This window comes from Rhinoderma darwinii, unplaced genomic scaffold (assembly GCF_050947455.1).
Source record: "Rhinoderma darwinii isolate aRhiDar2 unplaced genomic scaffold, aRhiDar2.hap1 Scaffold_737, whole genome shotgun sequence".
In the NCBI taxonomy this organism is placed as follows: Eukaryota; Metazoa; Chordata; class Amphibia; order Anura; family Rhinodermatidae; genus Rhinoderma; species Rhinoderma darwinii.
In genome coordinates, this window is record NW_027464299.1 from 63,579 (window position 1) to 82,969 (window position 19,391).

The window sequence follows — 19,391 nt, forward strand, 5'->3', positions numbered from 1 at the left end:
TGCCTGGGCCCAGGCTTTTATCTCTGAGGCCCCATTATGATGTCAGAAAGCTGGCTCTGGAATCCTGAGGGCTCCACTATGACACGTGCAAAGTTCCGTCTGAACTTTATATAAGACGGTGAGGCTCAGTCAGTCACTCAGTGTTGCCTGAGAGGGCAACACTGCAACAGCCGGCCGCCAGGCTGTCTTTTTTTTGCACAGCTAGTTGCCTCCAGGAGGCCACAAGAGGGAGACAAGGGACTGCAAAATGGAAAATAGGCATCCACCAACTTTACAGACAACTTCTCCTTGCTCCTACAACCTCCATCCTTGCACAGTTTGTTATTCTTCTAGGTAACATAGTAACAAATCCAAATTGCTGCTCTCTTTGTAGGCAAGCAAGGCTTTGTTGCAACTGCAATTCTTACTTCTTCTTGAAATGTAGGGACGACAGTACATTCCATCACATCCATCTAGTGTACACAGGTAGGTCCATTGTGGCGGGCAGGCGAGCGGGCGGGCTGCTTTATTGGCTGTTTGCTGTTCCCCTACTCCACTCCACTATTTGACTGTTGTGCTGCATCAATCAATCAATCAATCAATCAATCAATCAATCAATCAATCAATCAGTGGCTGGCTCAGGTGCAGCTCTTTAACTTACCTAAAAGGGAGGGCGGAGAGAAGACAAGGAAGGTGAATGAGGTGTTCCAATGTGAAATGCCGGAAACACAGAAACACAGACGACACACAACAAGAGGTGGCAATCTATTCATTAATTGCATTTAATCAATGAGCTCATTATCACTCATGCATTGTCCAACAGGTGTTGAAATAATGGGATTAAAAGGGGAGATCCCTTCAGAAAGACAGAAACAATAGCAAAGACAAAAAGCACTTTTGGAATCTGCTTTTAGTCAACACATAAGGAAAGGGTGCACCGGTCCTGGAAATACTGCAATACCAGGTCAATGCGTGGAGTGGACAGAGCAAGCTCTATTTCCATCTCCCTGTTCTAAAAATCCATTTAATATATGGTCCCCAGATAGGGGACGTATCAGATATTAAACTGATAAGAACAGATACTACACTTGATCTTAGCCAAAAGGCCGAGAAGTGATAACCCGAACGGGCCGCGCGTTGCCCGAGCCTGCCCGATACTGCTGTTCAGCCCTTGCAGCGATTCAGCCTACTTCTAGGCAATTCCATGGGGCCCTGCAGGCTCACACACTCACAGCTACACGGGAGGTGAATAAAGGCCGGAGAGGAAGCCAGACAGGATTTGCTTCTTTTGCTTGCACCACAATGCAGTGCTGAAAGAGGAGGAATCTACATAAAAACGCCTTCCTGGCAACGCCCAAATGCCCTGCTGCCATGCAGATAAACACTGGCAGCGGCAGCAAGTGCATGCCCACAGCCACCCCTTGTTCCTTCACACCTTGTATCAGCTGTAATCCAGTCCAGTCCAGTGCTGCCTGCTGAGCAGCACTGACCAACACTGCCTGGGCCCAGGCTTTTATCTCTGAGGCCCCATTATGATGTCAGAAAGCTGGCTCTGGAATCCTGAGGGCTCCACTATGACACGTGCAAAGTTCCGTCTGAACTTTATATAAGACGGTGAGGCTCAGTCAGTCACTCAGTGTTGCCTGAGAGGGCAACACTGCAACAGCCGGCCGCCAGGCTGTCTTTTTTTTGCACAGCTAGTTGCCTCCAGGAGGCCACAAGAGGGAGACAAGGGACTGCAAAATGGAAAATAGGCATCCACCAACTTTACAGACAACTTCTCCTTGCTCCTACAACCTCCATCCTTGCACAGTTTGTTATTCTTCTAGGTAACATAGTAACAAATCCAAATTGCTGCTCTCTTTGTAGGCAAGCAAGGCTTTGTTGCAACTGCAATTCTTACTTCTTCTTGAAATGTAGGGACGACAGTACATTCCATCACATCCATCTAGTGTACACAGGTAGGTCCATTGTGGCGGGCAGGCGAGCGGGCGGGCTGCTTTATTGGCTGTTTGCTGTTCCCCTACTCCACTCCACTATTTGACTGTTGTGCTGCATCAATCAATCAATCAATCAATCAATCAATCAATCAATCAATCAATCAATCAATCAGTGGCTGGCTCAGGTGCAGCTCTTTAACTTACCTAAAAGGGAGGGCGGAGAGAAGACAAGGAAGGTGAATGAGGTGTTCCAATGTGAAATGCCGGAAACACAGAAACACAGACGACACACAACAAGAGGTGGCAATCTATTCATTAATTGCATTTAATCAATGAGCTCATTATCACTCATGCATTGTCCAACAGGTGTTGAAATAATGGGATTAAAAGGGGAGATCCCTTCAGAAAGACAGAAACAATAGCAAAGACAAAAAGCACTTTTGGAATCTGCTTTTAGTCAACACATAAGGAAAGGGTGCACCGGTCCTGGAAATACTGCAATACCAGGTCAATGCGTGGAGTGGACAGAGCAAGCTCTATTTCCATCTCCCTGTTCTAAAAATCCATTTAATATATGGTCCCCAGATAGGGGACGTATCAGATATTAAACTGATAAGAACAGATACTACACTTGATCTTAGCCAAAAGGCCGAGAAGTGATAACCCGAACGGGCCGCGCGTTGCCCGAGCCTGCCCGATACTGCTGTTCAGCCCTTGCAGCGATTCAGCCTACTTCTAGGCAATTCCATGGGGCCCTGCAGGCTCACACACTCACAGCTACACGGGAGGTGAATAAAGGCCGGAGAGGAAGCCAGACAGGATTTGCTTCTTTTGCTTGCACCACAATGCAGTGCTGAAAGAGGAGGAATCTACATAAAAACGCCTTCCTGGCAACGCCCAAATGCCCTGCTGCCATGCAGATAAACACTGGCAGCGGCAGCAAGTGCATGCCCACAGCCACCCCTTGTTCCTTCACACCTTGTATCAGCTGTAATCCAGTCCAGTCCAGTGCTGCCTGCTGAGCAGCACTGACCAACACTGCCTGGGCCCAGGCTTTTATCTCTGAGGCCCCATTATGATGTCAGAAAGCTGGCTCTGGAATCCTGAGGGCTCCACTATGACACGTGCAAAGTTCCGTCTGAACTTTATATAAGACGGTGAGGCTCAGTCAGTCACTCAGTGTTGCCTGAGAGGGCAACACTGCAACAGCCGGCCGCCAGGCTGTCTTTTTTTTGCACAGCTAGTTGCCTCCAGGAGGCCACAAGAGGGAGACAAGGGACTGCAAAATGGAAAATAGGCATCCACCAACTTTACAGACAACTTCTCCTTGCTCCTACAACCTCCATCCTTGCACAGTTTGTTATTCTTCTAGGTAACATAGTAACAAATCCAAATTGCTGCTCTCTTTGTAGGCAAGCAAGGCTTTGTTGCAACTGCAATTCTTACTTCTTCTTGAAATGTAGGGACGACAGTACATTCCATCACATCCATCTAGTGTACACAGGTAGGTCCATTGTGGCGGGCAGGCGAGCGGGCGGGCTGCTTTATTGGCTGTTTGCTGTTCCCCTACTCCACTCCACTATTTGACTGTTGTGCTGCATCAATCAATCAATCAATCAATCAATCAATCAATCAGTGGCTGGCTCAGGTGCAGCTCTTTAACTTACCTAAAAGGGAGGGCGGAGAGAAGACAAGGAAGGTGAATGAGGTGTTCCAATGTGAAATGCCGGAAACACAGAAACACAGACGACACACAACAAGAGGTGGCAATCTATTCATTAATTGCATTTAATCAATGAGCTCATTATCACTCATGCATTGTCCAACAGGTGTTGAAATAATGGGATTAAAAGGGGAGATCCCTTCAGAAAGACAGAAACAATAGCAAAGACAAAAAACACTTTTGGAATCTGCTTTTAGTCAACACATAAGGAAAGGGTGCACCGGTCCTGGAAATACTGCAATACCAGGTCAATGCGTGGAGTGGACAGAGCAAGCTCTATTTCCATCTCCCTGTTCTGAAAATCCATTTAATATATGGTCCCCAGATAGGGGACGTATCAGATATTAAACTGATAAGAACAGATACTACACTTGATCTTAGCCAAAAGGCCGAGAAGCGATAACCCGAACGGGCCGCGCGTTGCCCGAGCCTGCCCGATACTGCTGTTCAGCCCTTGCAGCGATTCAGCCTACTTCTAGGCAATTCCATGGGGCCCTGCAGGCTCACACACTCACAGCTACACGGGAGGTGAATAAAGGCCGGAGAGGAAGCCAGACAGGATTTGCTTCTTTTGCTTGCACCACAATGCAGTGCTGAAAGAGGAGGAATCTACATAAAAACGCCTTCCTGGCAACGCCCAAATGCCCTGCTGCCATGCAGATAAACACTGGCAGCGGCAGCAAGTGCATGCCCACAGCCACCCCTTGTTCCTTCACACCTTGTATCAGCTGTAATCCAGTCCAGTCCAGTGCTGCCTGCTGAGCAGCACTGACCAACACTGCCTGGGCCCAGGCTTTTATCTCTGAGGCCCCATTATGATGTCAGAAAGCTGGCTCTGGAATCCTGAGGGCTCCACTATGACACGTGCAAAGTTCCGTCTGAACTTTATATAAGACGGTGAGGCTCAGTCAGTCACTCAGTGTTGCCTGAGAGGGCAACACTGCAACAGCCGGCCGCCAGGCTGTCTTTTTTTTGCACAGCTAGTTGCCTCCAGGAGGCCACAAGAGGGAGACAAGGGACTGCAAAATGGAAAATAGGCATCCACCAACTTTACAGACAACTTCTCCTTGCTCCTACAACCTCCATCCTTGCACAGTTTGTTATTCTTCTAGGTAACATAGTAACAAATCCAAATTGCTGCTCTCTTTGTAGGCAAGCAAGGCTTTGTTGCAACTGCAATTCTTACTTCTTCTTGAAATGTAGGGACGACAGTACATTCCATCACATCCATCTAGTGTACACAGGTAGGTCCATTGTGGCGGGCAGGCGAGCGGGCGGGCTGCTTTATTGGCTGTTTGCTGTTCCCCTACTCCACTCCACTATTTGACTGTTGTGCTGCATCAATCAATCAATCAATCAATCAATCAATCAATCAATCAATCAATCAGTGGCTGGCTCAGGTGCAGCTCTTTAACTTACCTAAAAGGGAGGGCGGAGAGAAGACAAGGAAGGTGAATGAGGTGTTCCAATGTGAAATGCCGGAAACACAGAAACACAGACGACACACAACAAGAGGTGGCAATCTATTCATTAATTGCATTTAATCAATGAGCTCATTATCACTCATGCATTGTCCAACAGGTGTTGAAATAATGGGATTAAAAGGGGAGATCCCTTCAGAAAGACAGAAACAATAGCAAAGACAAAAAACACTTTTGGAATCTGCTTTTAGTCAACACATAAGGAAAGGGTGCACCGGTCCTGGAAATACTGCAATACCAGGTCAATGCGTGGAGTGGACAGAGCAAGCTCTATTTCCATCTCCCTGTTCTAAAAATCCATTTAATATATGGTCCCCAGATAGGGGACGTATCAGATATTAAACTGATAAGAACAGATACTACACTTGATCTTAGCCAAAAGGCCGAGAAGCGATAACCCGAACGGGCCGCGCGTTGCCCGAGCCTGCCCGATACTGCTGTTCAGCCCTTGCAGCGATTCAGCCTACTTCTAGGCAATTCCATGGGGCCCTGCAGGCTCACACACTCACAGCTACACGGGAGGTGAATAAAGGCCGGAGAGGAAGCCAGACAGGATTTGCTTCTTTTGCTTGCACCACAATGCAGTGCTGAAAGAGGAGGAATCTACATAAAAACGCCTTCCTGGCAACGCCCAAATGCCCTGCTGCCATGCAGATAAACACTGGCAGCGGCAGCAAGTGCATGCCCACAGCCACCCCTTGTTCCTTCACACCTTGTATCAGCTGTAATCCAGTCCAGTCCAGTGCTGCCTGCTGAGCAGCACTGACCAACACTGCCTGGGCCCAGGCTTTTATCTCTGAGGCCCCATTATGATGTCAGAAAGCTGGCTCTGGAATCCTGAGGGCTCCACTATGACACGTGCAAAGTTCCGTCTGAACTTTATATAAGACGGTGAGGCTCAGTCAGTCACTCAGTGTTGCCTGAGAGGGCAACACTGCAACAGCCGGCCGCCAGGCTGTCTTTTTTTTGCACAGCTAGTTGCCTCCAGGAGGCCACAGGAGGGAGACAAGGGACTGCAAAATGGAAAATAGGCATCCACCAACTTTACAGACAACTTCTCCTTGCTCCTACAACCTCCATCCTTGCACAGTTTGTTATTCTTCTAGGTAACATAGTAACAAATCCAAATTGCTGCTCTCTTTGTAGGCAAGCAAGGCTTTGTTGCAACTGCAATTCTTACTTCTTCTTGAAATGTAGGGACGACAGTACATTCCATCACATCCATCTAGTGTACACAGGTAGGTCCATTGTGGCGGGCAGGCGAGCGGGCGGGCTGCTTTATTGGCTGTTTGCTGTTCCCCTACTCCACTCCACTATTTGACTGTTGTGCTGCATCAATCAATCAATCAATCAATCAATCAATCAATCAATCAATCAATCAATCAATCAATCAGTGGCTGGCTCAGGTGCAGCTCTTTAACTTACCTAAAAGGGAGGGCGGAGAGAAGACAAGGAAGGTGAATGAGGTGTTCCAATGTGAAATGCCGGAAACACAGAAACACAGACGACACACAACAAGAGGTGGCAATCTATTCATTAATTGCATTTAATCAATGAGCTCATTATCACTCATGCATTGTCCAACAGGTGTTGAAATAATGGGATTAAAAGGGGAGATCCCTTCAGAAAGACAGAAACAATAGCAAAGACAAAAAACACTTTTGGAATCTGCTTTTAGTCAACACATAAGGAAAGGGTGCACCGGTCCTGGAAATACTGCAATACCAGGTCAATGCGTGGAGTGGACAGAGCAAGCTCTATTTCCATCTCCCTGTTCTAAAAATCCATTTAATATATGGTCCCCAGATAGGGGACGTATCCGATATTAAACTGATAAGAACAGATACTACACTTGATCTTAGCCAAAAGGCCGAGAAGCGATAACCCGAACGGGCCGCGCGTTGCCCGAGCCTGCCCGATACTGCTGTTCAGCCCTTGCAGCGATTCAGCCTACTTCTAGGCAATTCCATGGGGCCCTGCAGGCTCACACACTCACAGCTACACGGGAGGTGAATAAAGGCCGGAGAGGAAGCCAGACAGGATTTGCTTCTTTTGCTTGCACCACAATGCAGTGCTGAAAGAGGAGGAATCTACATAAAAACGCCTTCCTGGCAACGCCCAAATGCCCTGCTGCCATGCAGATAAACACTGGCAGCGGCAGCAAGTGCATGCCCACAGCCACCCCTTGTTCCTTCACACCTTGTATCAGCTGTAATCCAGTCCAGTCCAGTGCTGCCTGCTGAGCAGCACTGACCAACACTGCCTGGGCCCAGGCTTTTATCTCTGAGGCCCCATTATGATGTCAGAAAGCTGGCTCTGGAATCCTGAGGGCTCCACTATGACACGTGCAAAGTTCCGTCTGAACTTTATATAAGACGGTGAGGCTCAGTCAGTCACTCAGTGTTGCCTGAGAGGGCAACACTGCAACAGCCGGCCGCCAGGCTGTCTTTTTTTTGCACAGCTAGTTGCCTCCAGGAGGCCACAAGAGGGAGACAAGGGACTGCAAAATGGAAAATAGGCATCCACCAACTTTACAGACAACTTCTCCTTGCTCCTACAACCTCCATCCTTGCACAGTTTGTTATTCTTCTAGGTAACATAGTAACAAATCCAAATTGCTGCTCTCTTTGTAGGCAAGCAAGGCTTTGTTGCAACTGCAATTCTTACTTCTTCTTGAAATGTAGGGACGACAGTACATTCCATCACATCCATCTAGTGTACACAGGTAGGTCCATTGTGGCGGGCAGGCGAGCGGGCGGGCTGCTTTATTGGCTGTTTGCTGTTCCCCTACTCCACTCCACTATTTGACTGTTGTGCTGCATCAATCAATCAATCAATCAATCAATCAATCAATCAATCAATCAATCAGTGGCTGGCTCAGGTGCAGCTCTTTAACTTACCTAAAAGGGAGGGCGGAGAGAAGACAAGGAAGGTGAATGAGGTGTTCCAATGTGAAATGCCGGAAACACAGAAACACAGACGACACACAACAAGAGGTGGCAATCTATTCATTAATTGCATTTAATCAATGAGCTCATTATCACTCATGCATTGTCCAACAGGTGTTGAAATAATGGGATTAAAAGGGGAGATCCCTTCAGAAAGACAGAAACAATAGCAAAGACAAAAAACACTTTTGGAATCTGCTTTTAGTCAACACATAAGGAAAGGGTGCACCGGTCCTGGAAATACTGCAATACCAGGTCAATGCGTGGAGTGGACAGAGCAAGCTCTATTTCCATCTCCCTGTTCTAAAAATCCATTTAATATATGGTCCCCAGATAGGGGACGTATCAGATATTAAACTGATAAGAACAGATACTACACTTGATCTTAGCCAAAAGGCCGAGAAGCGATAACCCGAACGGGCCGCGCGTTGCCCGAGCCTGCCCGATACTGCTGTTCAGCCCTTGCAGCGATTCAGCCTACTTCTAGGCAATTCCATGGGGCCCTGCAGGCTCACACACTCACAGCTACACGGGAGGTGAATAAAGGCCGGAGAGGAAGCCAGACAGGATTTGCTTCTTTTGCTTGCACCACAATGCAGTGCTGAAAGAGGAGGAATCTACATAAAAACGCCTTCCTGGCAACGCCCAAATGCCCTGCTGCCATGCAGATAAACACTGGCAGTGGCAGCAAGTGCATGCCCACAGCCACCCCTTGTTCCTTCACACCTTGTATCAGCTGTAATCCAGTCCAGTCCAGTGCTGCCTGCTGAGCAGCACTGACCAACACTGCCTGGGCCCAGGCTTTTATCTCTGAGGCCCCATTATGATGTCAGAAAGCTGGCTCTGGAATCCTGAGGGCTCCACTATGACACGTGCAAAGTTCCGTCTGAACTTTATATAAGACGGTGAGGCTCAGTCAGTCACTCAGTGTTGCCTGAGAGGGCAACACTGCAACAGCCGGCCGCCAGGCTGTCTTTTTTTTGCACAGCTAGTTGCCTCCAGGAGGCCACAAGAGGGAGACAAGGGACTGCAAAATGGAAAATAGGCATCCACCAACTTTACAGACAACTTCTCCTTGCTCCTACAACCTCCATCCTTGCACAGTTTGTTATTCTTCTAGGTAACATAGTAACAAATCCAAATTGCTGCTCTCTTTGTAGGCAAGCAAGGCTTTGTTGCAACTGCAATTCTTACTTCTTCTTGAAATGTAGGGACGACAGTACATTCCATCACATCCATCTAGTGTACACAGGTAGGTCCATTGTGGTGGGCAGGCGAGCGGGCGGGCTGCTTTATTGGCTGTTTGCTGTTCCCCTACTCCACTCCACTATTTGACTGTTGTGCTGCATCAATCAATCAATCAATCAATCAATCAATCAATCAATCAATCAAGCAATCAATCAGTGGCTGGCTCAGGTGCAGCTCTTTAACTTACCTAAAAGGGAGGGCGGAGAGAAGACAAGGAAGGTGAATGAGGTGTTCCAATGTGAAATGCCGGAAACACAGAAACACAGACGACACACAACAAGAGGTGGCAATCTATTCATTAATTGCATTTAATCAATGAGCTCATTATCACTCATGCATTGTCCAACAGGTGTTGAAATAATGGGATTAAAAGGGGAGATCCCTTCAGAAAGACAGAAACAATAGCAAAGACAAAAAACACTTTTGGAATCTGCTTTTAGTCAACACATAAGGAAAGGGTGCACCGGTCCTGGAAATACTGCAATACCAGGTCAATGCGTGGAGTGGACAGAGCAAGCTCTATTTCCATCTCCCTGTTCTAAAAATCCATTTAATATATGGTCCCCAGATAGGGGACGTATCAGATATTAAACTGATAAGAACAGATACTACACTTGATCTTAGCCAAAAGGCCGAGAAGCGATAACCCGAACGGGCCGCGCGTTGCCCGAGCCTGCCCGATACTGCTGTTCAGCCCTTGCAGCGATTCAGCCTACTTCTAGGCAATTCCATGGGGCCCTGCAGGCTCACACACTCACAGCTACACGGGAGGTGAATAAAGGCCGGAGAGGAAGCCAGACAGGATTTGCTTCTTTTGCTTGCACCACAATGCAGTGCTGAAAGAGGAGGAATCTACATAAAAACGCCTTCCTGGCAACGCCCAAATGCCCTGCTGCCATGCAGATAAACACTGGCAGCGGCAGCAAGTGCATGCCCACAGCCACCCCTTGTTCCTTCACACCTTGTATCAGCTGTAATCCAGTCCAGTCCAGTGCTGCCTGCTGAGCAGCACTGACCAACACTGCCTGGGCCCAGGCTTTTATCTCTGAGGCCCCATTATGATGTCAGAAAGCTGGCTCTGGAATCCTGAGGGCTCCACTATGACACGTGCAAAGTTCCGTCTGAACTTTATATAAGACGGTGAGGCTCAGTCAGTCACTCAGTGTTGCCTGAGAGGGCAACACTGCAACAGCCGGCCGCCAGGCTGTCTTTTTTTTGCACAGCTAGTTGCCTCCAGGAGGCCACAAGAGGGAGACAAGGGACTGCAAAATGGAAAATAGGCATCCACCAACTTTACAGACAACTTCTCCTTGCTCCTACAACCTCCATCCTTGCACAGTTTGTTATTCTTCTAGGTAACATAGTAACAAATCCAAATTGCTGCTCTCTTTGTAGGCAAGCAAGGCTTTGTTGCAACTGCAATTCTTACTTCTTCTTGAAATGTAGGGACGACAGTACATTCCATCACATCCATCTAGTGTACACAGGTAGGTCCATTGTGGCGGGCAGGCGAGCGGGCGGGCTGCTTTATTGGCTGTTTGCTGTTCCCCTACTCCACTCCACTATTTGACTGTTGTGCTGCATCAATCAATCAATCAATCAATCAATCAATCAATCAATCAGTGGCTGGCTCAGGTGCAGCTCTTTAACTTACCTAAAAGGGAGGGCGGAGAGAAGACAAGGAAGGTGAATGAGGTGTTCCAATGTGAAATGCCGGAAACACAGAAACACAGACGACACACAACAAGAGGTGGCAATCTATTCATTAATTGCATTTAATCAATGAGCTCATTATCACTCATGCATTGTCCAACAGGTGTTGAAATAATGGGATTAAAAGGGGAGATCCCTTCAGAAAGACAGAAACAATAGCAAAGACAAAAAACACTTTTGGAATCTGCTTTTAGTCAACACATAAGGAAAGGGTGCACCGGTCCTGGAAATACTGCAATACCAGGTCAATGCGTGGAGTGGACAGAGCAAGCTCTATTTCCATCTCCCTGTTCTAAAAATCCATTTAATATATGGTCCCCAGATAGGGGACGTATCAGATATTAAACTGATAAGAACAGATACTACACTTGATCTTAGCCAAAAGGCCGAGAAGCGATAACCCGAACGGGCCGCGCGTTGCCCGAGCCTGCCCGATACTGCTGTTCAGCCCTTGCAGCGATTCAGCCTACTTCTAGGCAATTCCATGGGGCCCTGCAGGCTCACACACTCACAGCTACACGGGAGGTGAATAAAGGCCGGAGAGGAAGCCAGACAGGATTTGCTTCTTTTGCTTGCACCACAATGCAGTGCTGAAAGAGGAGGAATCTACATAAAAACGCCTTCCTGGCAACGCCCAAATGCCCTGCTGCCATGCAGATAAACACTGGCAGCGGCAGCAAGTGCATGCCCACAGCCACCCCTTGTTCCTTCACACCTTGTATCAGCTGTAATCCAGTCCAGTCCAGTGCTGCCTGCTGAGCAGCACTGACCAACACTGCCTGGGCCCAGGCTTTTATCTCTGAGGCCCCATTATGATGTCAGAAAGCTGGCTCTGGAATCCTGAGGGCTCCACTATGACACGTGCAAAGTTCCGTCTGAACTTTATATAAGACGGTGAGGCTCAGTCAGTCACTCAGTGTTGCCTGAGAGGGCAACACTGCAACAGCCGGCCGCCAGGCTGTCTTTTTTTTGCACAGCTAGTTGTCTCCAGGAGGCCACAAGAGGGAGACAAGGGACTGCAAAATGGAAAATAGGCATCCACCAACTTTACAGACAACTTCTCCTTGCTCCTACAACCTCCATCCTTGCACAGTTTGTTATTCTTCTAGGTAACATAGTAACAAATCCAAATTGCTGCTCTCTTTGTAGGCAAGCAAGGCTTTGTTGCAACTGCAATTCTTACTTCTTCTTGAAATGTAGGGACGACAGTACATTCCATCACATCCATCTAGTGTACACAGGTAGGTCCATTGTGGCGGGCAGGCGAGCGGGCGGGCTGCTTTATTGACTGTTTGCTGTTCCCCTACTCCACTCCACTATTTGACTGTTGTGCTGCATCAATCAATCAATCAATCAATCAATCAATCAATCAATCAATCAATCAATCAATCAATCAGTGGCTGGCTCAGGTGCAGCTCTTTAACTTACCTAAAAGGGAGGGCAGAGAGAAGACAAGGAAGGTGAATGAGGTGTTCCAATGTGAAATGCCGGAAACACAGAAACACAGACGACACACAACAAGAGGTGGCAATCTATTCATTAATTGCATTTAATCAATGAGCTCATTATCACTCATGCATTGTCCAACAGGTGTTGAAATAATGGGATTAAAAGGGGAGATCCCTTCAGAAAGACAGAAACAATAGCAAAGACAAAAAACACTTTTGGAATCTGCTTTTAGTCAACACATAAGGAAAGGGTGCACCGGTCCTGGAAATACTGCAATACCAGGTCAATGCGTGGAGTGGACAGAGCAAGCTCTATTTCCATCTCCCTGTTCTAAAAATCCATTTAATATATGGTCCCCAGATAGGGGACGTATCAGATATTAAACTGATAAGAACAGATACTACACTTGATCTTAGCCAAAAGGCCGAGAAGCGATAACCCGAACGGGCCGCGCGTTGCCCGAGCCTGCCCGATACTGCTGTTCAGCCCTTGCAGCGATTCAGCCTACTTCTAGGCAATTCCATGGGGCCCTGCAGGCTCACACACTCACAGCTACACGGGAGGTGAATAAAGGCCGGAGAGGAAGCCAGACAGGATTTGCTTCTTTTGCTTGCACCACAATGCAGTGCTGAAAGAGGAGGAATCTACATAAAAATGCCTTCCTGGCAACGCCCAAATGCCCTGCTGCCATGCAGATAAACACTGGCAGTGGCAGCAAGTGCATGCCCACAGCCACCCCTTGTTCCTTCACACCTTGTATCAGCTGTAATCCAGTCCAGTCCAGTGCTGCCTGCTGAGCAGCACTGACCAACACTGCCTGGGCCCAGGCTTTTATCTCTGAGGCCCCATTATGATGTCAGAAAGCTGGCTCTGGAATCCTGAGGGCTCCACTATGACACGTGCAAAGTTCCGTCTGAACTTTATATAAGACGGTGAGGCTCAGTCAGTCACTCAGTGTTGCCTGAGAGGGCAACACTGCAACAGCCGGCCGCCAGGCTGTCTTTTTTTTGCACAGCTAGTTGCCTCCAGGAGGCCACAAGAGGGAGACAAGGGACTGCAAAATGGAAAATAGGCATCCACCAACTTTACAGACAACTTCTCCTTGCTCCTACAACCTCCATCCTTGCACAGTTTGTTATTCTTCTAGGTAACATAGTAACAAATCCAAATTGCTGCTCTCTTTGTAGGCAAGCAAGGCTTTGTTGCAACTGCAATTCTTACTTCTTCTTGAAATGTAGGGACGACAGTACATTCCATCACATCCATCTAGTGTACACAGGTAGGTCCATTGTGGCGGGCAGGCGAGCGGGCGGGCTGCTTTATTGGCTGTTTGCTGTTCCCCTACTCCACTCCACTATTTGACTGTTGTGCTGCATCAATCAATCAATCAATCAATCAATCAATCAATCAAGCAATCAATCAGTGGCTGGCTCAGGTGCAGCTCTTTAACTTACCTAAAAGGGAGGGCGGAGAGAAGACAAGGAAGGTGAATGAGGTGTTCCAATGTGAAATGCCGGAAACACAGAAACACAGACGACACACAACAAGAGGTGGCAATCTATTCATTAATTGCATTTAATCAATGAGCTCATTATCACTCATGCATTGTCCAACAGGTGTTGAAATAATGGGATTAAAAGGGGAGATCCCTTCAGAAAGACAGAAACAATAGCAAAGACAAAAAACACTTTTGGAATCTGCTTTTAGTCAACACATAAGGAAAGGGTGCACCGGTCCTGGAAATACTGCAATACCAGGTCAATGCGTGGAGTGGACAGAGCAAGCTCTATTTCCATCTCCCTGTTCTAAAAATCCATTTAATATATGGTCCCCAGATAGGGGACGTATCAGATATTAAACTGATAAGAACAGATACTACACTTGATCTTAGCCAAAAGGCCGAGAAGCGATAACCCGAACGGGCCGCGCGTTGCCCGAGCCTGCCCGATACTGCTGTTCAGCCCTTGCAGCGATTCAGCCTACTTCTAGGCAATTCCATGGGGCCCTGCAGGCTCACACACTCACAGCTACACGGGAGGTGAATAAAGGCCGGAGAGGAAGCCAGACAGGATTTGCTTCTTTTGCTTGCACCACAATGCAGTGCTGAAAGAGGAGGAATCTACATAAAAACGCCTTCCTGGCAACGCCCAAATGCCCTGCTGCCATGCAGATAAACACTGGCAGCGGCAGCAAGTGCATGCCCACAGCCACCCCTTGTTCCTTCACACCTTGTATCAGCTGTAATCCAGTCCAGTCCAGTGCTGCCTGCTGAGCAGCACTGACCAACACTGCCTGGGCCCAGGCTTTTATCTCTGAGGCCCCATTATGATGTCAGAAAGCTGGCTCTGGAATCCTGAGGGCTCCACTATGACACGTGCAAAGTTCCGTCTGAACTTTATATAAGACGGTGAGGCTCAGTCAGTCACTCAGTGTTGCCTGAGAGGGCAACACTGCAACAGCCGGCCGCCAGGCTGTCTTTTTTTTGCACAGCTAGTTGCCTCCAGGAGGCCACAAGAGGGAGACAAGGGACTGCAAAATGGAAAATAGGCATCCACCAACTTTACAGACAACTTCTCCTTGCTCCTACAACCTCCATCCTTGCACAGTTTGTTATTCTTCTAGGTAACATAGTAACAAATCCAAATTGCTGCTCTCTTTGTAGGCAAGCAAGGCTTTGTTGCAACTGCAATTCTTACTTCTTCTTGAAATGTAGGGACGACAGTACATTCCATCACATCCATCTAGTGTACACAGGTAGGTCCATTGTGGCGGGCAGGCGAGCGGGCGGGCTGCTTTATTGGCTGTTTGCTGTTCCCCTACTCCACTCCACTATTTGACTGTTGTGCTGCATCAATCAATCAATCAATCAATCAATCAATCAATCAATCAATCAATCAATCAGTGGCTGGCTCAGGTGCAGCTCTTTAACTTACCTAAAAGGGAGGGCGGAGAGAAGACAAGGAAGGTGAATGAGGTGTTCCAATGTGAAATGCCGGAAACACAGAAACACAGACGACACACAACAAGAGGTGGCAATCTATTCATTAATTGCATTTAATCAATGAGCTCATTATCACTCATGCATTGTCCAACAGGTGTTGAAATAATGGGATTAAAAGGGGAGATCCCTTCAGAAAGACAGAAACAATAGCAAAGACAAAAAACACTTTTGGAATCTGCTTTTAGTCAACACATAAGGAAAGGGTGCACCGGTCCTAGAAATACTGCAATACCAGGTCAATGCGTGGAGTGGACAGAGCAAGCTCTATTTCCATCTCCCTGTTCTAAAAATCCATTTAATATATGGTCCCCATATATGGTCCCCAGATAGGGGACGTATCAGATATTAAACTGATAAGAACAGATACTACACTTGATCTTAGCCAAAAGGCCGAGAAGCGATAACCCGAACGGGCCGCGCGTTGCCCGAGCCTGCCCGATACTGCTGTTCAGCCCTTGCAGCGATTCAGCCTACTTCTAGGCAATTCCATGGGGCCCTGCAGGCTCACACACTCACAGCTACACGGGAGGTGAATAAAGGCCGGAGAGGAAGCCAGACAGGATTTGCTTCTTTTGCTTGCACCACAATGCAGTGCTGAAAGAGGAGGAATCTACATAAAAATGCCTTCCTGGCAACGCCCAAATGCCCTGCTGCCATGCAGATAAACACTGGCAGCGGCAGCAAGTGCATGCCCACAGCCACCCCTTGTTCCTTCACACCTTGTATCAGCTGTAATCCAGTCCAGTCCAGTGCTGCCTGCTGAGCAGCACTGACCAACACTGCCTGGGCCCAGGCTTTTATCTCTGAGGCCCCATTATGATGTCAGAAAGCTGGCTCTGGAATCCTGAGGGCTCCACTATGACACGTGCAAAGTTCCGTCTGAACTTTATATAAGACGGTGAGGCTCAGTCAGTCACTCAGTATTGCCTGAGAGGGCAACACTACAACAGCCGGCCGCCAGGCTGTCTTTTTTTTGCACAGCTAGTTGCCTCCAGGAGGCCACAAGAGGGAGACAAGGGACTGCAAAATGGAAAATAGGCATCCACCAACTTTACAGACAACTTCTCCTTGCTCCTACAACCTCCATCCTTGCACAGTTTGTTATTCTTCTAGGTAACATAGTAACAAATCCAAATTGCTGCTCTCTTTGTAGGCAAGCAAGGCTTTGTTGCAACTGCAATTCTTACTTCTTCTTGAAATGTAGGGACGACAGTACATTCCATCACATCCATCTAGTGTACACAGGTAGGTCCATTGTGGCGGGCAGGCGAGCGGGCGGGCTGCTTTATTGGCTGTTTGCTGTTCCCCTACTCCACTCCACTATTTGACTGTTGTGCTGCATCAATCAATCAATCAATCAATCAATCAATCAATCAATCAATCAATCAGTGGCTGGCTCAGGTGCAGCTCTTTAACTTACCTAAAAGGGAGGGCGGAGAGAAGACAAGGAAGGTGAATGAGGTGTTCCAATGTGAAATGCCGGAAACACAGAAACACAGACGACACACAACAAGAGGTGGCAATCTATTCATTAATTGCATTTAATCAATGAGCTCATTATCACTCATGCATTGTCCAACAGGTGTTGAAATAATGGGATTAAAAGGGGAGATCCCTTCAGAAAGACAGAAACAATAGCAAAGACAAAAAACACTTTTGGAATCTGCTTTTAGTCAACACATAAGGAAAGGGTGCACCGGTCCTGGAAATACTGCAATACCAGGTCAATGCGTGGAGTGGACAGAGCAAGCTCTATTTCCATCTCCCTGTTCTAAAAATCCATTTAATATATGGTCCCCAGATAGGGGACGTATCAGATATTAAACTGATAAGAACAGATACTACACTTGATCTTAGCCAAAAGGCCGAGAAGCGATAACCCGAACGGGCCGCGCGTTGCCCGAGCCTGCCCGATACTGCTGTTCAGCCCTTGCAGCGATTCAGCCTACTTCTAGGCAATTCCATGGGGCCCTGCAGGCTCACACACTCACAGCTACACGGGAGGTGAATAAAGGCCGGAGAGGAAGCCAGACAGGATTTGCTTCTTTTGCTTGCACCACAATGCAGTGCTGAAAGAGGAGGAATCTACATAAAAACGCCTTCCTGGCAACGCCCAAATGCCCTGCTGCCATGCAGATAAACACTGGCAGCGGCAGCAAGTGCATGCCCACAGCCACCCCTTGTTCCTTCACACCTTGTATCAGCTGTAATCCAGTCCAGTCCAGTGCTGCCTGCTGAGCAGCACTGACCAACACTGCCTGGGCCCAGGCTTTTATCTCTGAGGCCCCATTATGATGTCAGAAAGCTGGCTCTGGAATCCTGAGGGCTCCACTATGACACGTGCAAAGTTCCGTCTGAACTTTATATAAGACGGTGAGGCTCAGTCAGTCACTCAGTGTTGCCTGAGAGGGCAACACTGCAACAGCCGGCCGCCAGGCTGTCTTTTTTTTGCACAGCTAGTTGCCTCCAGGAGGCCACAGGAGGGAGACAAGGGACTGCAAAATGGAAAATAGGCATCCACCAACTTTACAGACAACTTCTCCTTGCTCCTACAACCTCCATCCTTGCACAGTTTGTTATTCTTCTAGGTAACATAGTAACAAATCCAAATTGCTGCTCTCTTTGTAGGCAAGCAAGGCTTTGTTGCAACTGCAATTCTTACTTCTTCTTGAAATGTAGGGACGACAGTACATTCCATCACATCCATCCAGTGGCGGACACAGACTGCAAAAGGCCCCTGTGCAGATAATGTGCCAGGGCCCCCCCCCCCCCCACCCCGCAAACTTCTCATGGCCAACGGTCCGCTTTCAGCTGCATCGCTGGGTCTCCTAAGTGACCCAACAATGCAGCACTAGCAGCCGGGGCGTCACTAAGGCTGGGTTCACACACACACTATTTACGGACGTAATTTGGGCGTTTTAGCATTGAATTACATCCGAAAATGCGGCTCAAAAGCGTCGGAAAACATCTGCCCATTCATTTGAATGGGTCTTACGATGTTCTGTGCCGATGGTCATTTTTTTTTACGCGCCGCTGTCGAAAGGCGGCGCGTAAAAAACTGCCTGTCACTTCTTCAGATGTAAATGGAGCCGTTTTCCATGGACTCCATGGAAAACCAGCTTCAATTACTTCCGTAGTGGACGCAGCAAAAGACGCCTGCACATGCCATTACGGCTGAAATTACGGTGCTGTTTTCTCCTGAAAACAGCACAGTAATTTCAGCCGTAACAGACGCTGCCGTGTGAACATACCCTCAGGGCTTAAAATGTCCGGGAAATAGCCCCAATACATATGTGTCCGCCCCAAAAAAAAGTGTGTGTATAGGAGACAGCATAGCATATCTATAGCACTACGACCCTATAAACTATGGATAGGATTAGATACAGTGGCTGAGCAGACAGTATCACACATGATAGGATTAGATACAGTGGCTCAGAAGGCAGTATCACACATGATAGGATTAGATACACAGCTCAGCAGACAGTATCACACATGATAGGATTAGATACAGTGGCCCAGCAGACAGTATCACACATGATAGGATTAGATACAGTGGCTCAGCAGACAGTACCACACATGATAGGATTAGATACAGTGGCTCAGCAGACAGTACCACACATGATAGGATTAGATACAGTGGCTCAGCAGACAGTATCACACATGATAGGATTAGATACAGTGGCTCAGCAGACAGTACCACACATTATAGGATTAGATACAGTGGCTCAGCAGACAGTATCACACATGATAGGATTAGATACAGTGGCTCAGCAGACAGTATCACACATGATCGGATTAGATATAGGGCCCAGCACAGTATCATACATGATTGGATTAGATACACAGCTCAGCAGACTGTATCACACATGATAGGATTAGATACAGGGCCCAGCTCGCTGACATTGCGGC

General features: G+C 47.8%; 11 non-coding genes and 1 pseudogene across 11 annotated transcripts; all 12 read right to left on the minus strand.

Moving 5' to 3' along the window:
• Positions 1-906: 906 nt before the first annotated feature.
• On the minus strand, positions 907-1,097 carry LOC142729957 (U2 spliceosomal RNA). The gene has a single exon (XR_012878638.1). It is a non-coding gene; the product is annotated as a U2 spliceosomal RNA (small nuclear RNA).
• A 1,292-nt stretch (positions 1,098-2,389) lies between these two features.
• Positions 2,390-2,580, minus strand: LOC142729958 (U2 spliceosomal RNA). The gene has a single exon (XR_012878639.1). It is a non-coding gene; the product is annotated as a U2 spliceosomal RNA (small nuclear RNA).
• Positions 2,581-3,852: 1,272 nt separating this feature from the next.
• Positions 3,853-4,043, minus strand: LOC142729969 (U2 spliceosomal RNA). The gene has a single exon (XR_012878649.1). It is a non-coding gene; the product is annotated as a U2 spliceosomal RNA (small nuclear RNA).
• Positions 4,044-5,327: 1,284 nt separating this feature from the next.
• LOC142730005 (U2 spliceosomal RNA) lies at positions 5,328-5,518 on the minus strand. Its single transcript, XR_012878680.1, has one exon. It is a non-coding gene; the product is annotated as a U2 spliceosomal RNA (small nuclear RNA).
• Positions 5,519-6,814: 1,296 nt separating this feature from the next.
• Positions 6,815-7,005, minus strand: LOC142729981 (U2 spliceosomal RNA). The gene has a single exon (XR_012878660.1). It is a non-coding gene; the product is annotated as a U2 spliceosomal RNA (small nuclear RNA).
• A 1,284-nt stretch (positions 7,006-8,289) lies between these two features.
• LOC142730006 (U2 spliceosomal RNA) lies at positions 8,290-8,480 on the minus strand. The gene has a single exon (XR_012878681.1). It is a non-coding gene; the product is annotated as a U2 spliceosomal RNA (small nuclear RNA).
• Positions 8,481-9,772: 1,292 nt separating this feature from the next.
• Positions 9,773-9,963, minus strand: LOC142730008 (U2 spliceosomal RNA). Its single transcript, XR_012878682.1, has one exon. It is a non-coding gene; the product is annotated as a U2 spliceosomal RNA (small nuclear RNA).
• A 1,276-nt stretch (positions 9,964-11,239) lies between these two features.
• Positions 11,240-11,430, minus strand: LOC142730009 (U2 spliceosomal RNA). The gene has a single exon (XR_012878683.1). It is a non-coding gene; the product is annotated as a U2 spliceosomal RNA (small nuclear RNA).
• A 1,296-nt stretch (positions 11,431-12,726) lies between these two features.
• On the minus strand, positions 12,727-12,917 carry LOC142730010 (U2 spliceosomal RNA). Its single transcript, XR_012878684.1, has one exon. It is a non-coding gene; the product is annotated as a U2 spliceosomal RNA (small nuclear RNA).
• A 1,284-nt stretch (positions 12,918-14,201) lies between these two features.
• LOC142730011 (U2 spliceosomal RNA) lies at positions 14,202-14,392 on the minus strand. Its single transcript, XR_012878685.1, has one exon. It is a non-coding gene; the product is annotated as a U2 spliceosomal RNA (small nuclear RNA).
• Positions 14,393-15,680: 1,288 nt separating this feature from the next.
• On the minus strand, positions 15,681-15,884 carry LOC142729986 (U2 spliceosomal RNA; annotated as a pseudogene).
• Positions 15,885-17,168: 1,284 nt separating this feature from the next.
• LOC142730012 (U2 spliceosomal RNA) lies at positions 17,169-17,359 on the minus strand. The gene has a single exon (XR_012878686.1). It is a non-coding gene; the product is annotated as a U2 spliceosomal RNA (small nuclear RNA).
• Between the last annotated feature and the right edge of the window lie 2,032 nt (positions 17,360-19,391).